The following is a 1,452-nucleotide window of genomic DNA, read 5'->3' as shown; positions in this document are numbered from 1 at the left end:
CACCAGCCCGGGGGGCCTGAAGCCTCCGAGAAACCCGGGGCTCCTGTGAGTAAGGTCAAGGCTGGGAGACCCGCAGGCCTTCCGGAAACCCAGGAGCTCCCCTGCCTCTTTCTCTCTCTCTCTCTCTCTTTTTTTCTCTCTCTCTCTATCTCTTTCTTTTTCTCCGTCTCTTTCTTTTAATCCATCTCCCTTTCTCTATCTCTCTCTTTCTCTCCATCTCTCTCTCTCTATATATATGTCTATCTGTCTCTCTGTCTATTATTGAAAGGCCGCTGTTTCCTTCTGCCTGTTGGAAATCTGACCCGCTTTAAAAGGAAAAGCTGCTTATCCCTAACAAAAGCATGCCCCCTTTCAAGGTGGTCAGCAGCCCTGTGTGGCACGTCAAGCATCCTTCTTTATCCCTCCTAAGCAAAAGCTGTTGGCATGTTTTCCTACAGACCTAGATGAGCGGGTCTCAACCTCCTTAGACCCAGCCCTGCTTAGACTGAAAGCAGCCCTCAGGAAAAGCCAGCTTTTCGTTTTTTGCTCGTTTGATTACCCACACACACCCACACAATCACACCGCGTTTTTCCTATTGCATGCACGCGCACACAATAATACAGCATTTTTCCTACTCCACGCACACACACACACACACACGTGCGTATGCACACACAATAATACAGCATTTTTCCTATATTGCATGCATGCACACACACAAATTATACATTTTTCCTGTTGCACGCACGCATGTGCACACATGCACAATAATACGTTTTTCCTATTGCATGCATGCACACCTGCACGCGCACACAAAATACTACAGCATTTTTCCTCTTGCAGAGAACTCAGAAAGACTACCACAAGGCTCGGTGTTTTTAATAGGATGGATTCCTATTTGAAGTAGCTGGGTTTGTCTGGTGAATCGTGTTTGCATACCTAATAGGGCTAATATTGCATGGCACCTTGCAGTACCCTTGAGACGATCTCAAGACACCCTGATTTGAAATCACTAACCTAGATAGTGGGTTTTGTTTTACACTCTGGGTTTCTTGCTTTTAGCATTTTTCAATGCCATTGTTCACCCCTTGAGGGAGTGTTTTTGGCCTACTTTTCAGCATTCTCTCTTTTGGTCCCACAGCCTCCTACACATGCTAAAGATAAAGGCAACTCTCCTGTTTCAGTGCTGGGCACCTGTCACTTCCCAGGGGCTGTGTTAAGTCCACAGTGCTGCTAGTCCAGGGAGCTAAGGAGCAGATCTCAGTTGGTAGTTCAACACAACTCCACTACAGCATCGATTCAGTCCCTGGGAACGAGGGCTGCACAGAACAGCAAACTCTGGTTGGTTTAAAGCAGATAAATGAATGTATGCTTCACCCTCCATGAGCACAGAGTGCTTCTCTCTGCTATAAATGTCATCTTTCTGTCGAACAAGTGGTCTCCTGAAATGTACCAAACCTTTCTGTCTAAAA

General features: G+C 46.3%; 2 protein-coding genes across 5 annotated transcripts in view; one reads left to right on the top strand and one right to left on the bottom strand.

The window, feature by feature from the left end:
- ASTN2 (astrotactin 2) overlaps positions 1–1,452 on the bottom strand; it is a 594,006-nt gene that overhangs the window by 177,622 nt on the left and 414,932 nt on the right.
- Positions 1–1,452, top strand: part of TRIM32 (tripartite motif containing 32) — a 6,737-nt gene continuing 5,285 nt past the window's right edge. The window contains exons 1-2 of one of the 4 annotated variants that reach the window (XM_025207180.1): positions 13–45; positions 1,122–1,321. The gene's annotated coding sequence lies outside the window, so the exon portion shown is untranslated. Of the gene's footprint in view, positions 46–1,121; positions 1,322–1,452 lie in introns of all 4 variants that reach the window. The other 3 variants (XM_006026273.3, XM_025207179.1, XM_025207181.1) reach the window with 3 other exon arrangements.

This window comes from Alligator sinensis, unplaced genomic scaffold, assembly GCF_000455745.1.
Source record: "Alligator sinensis unplaced genomic scaffold, ASM45574v1 scaffold519_1, whole genome shotgun sequence".
Lineage (NCBI taxonomy): Eukaryota > Metazoa > Chordata > Crocodylia > Alligatoridae > Alligator > Alligator sinensis.
This window is presented reverse-complemented; position numbering and strand designations above follow the sequence as displayed.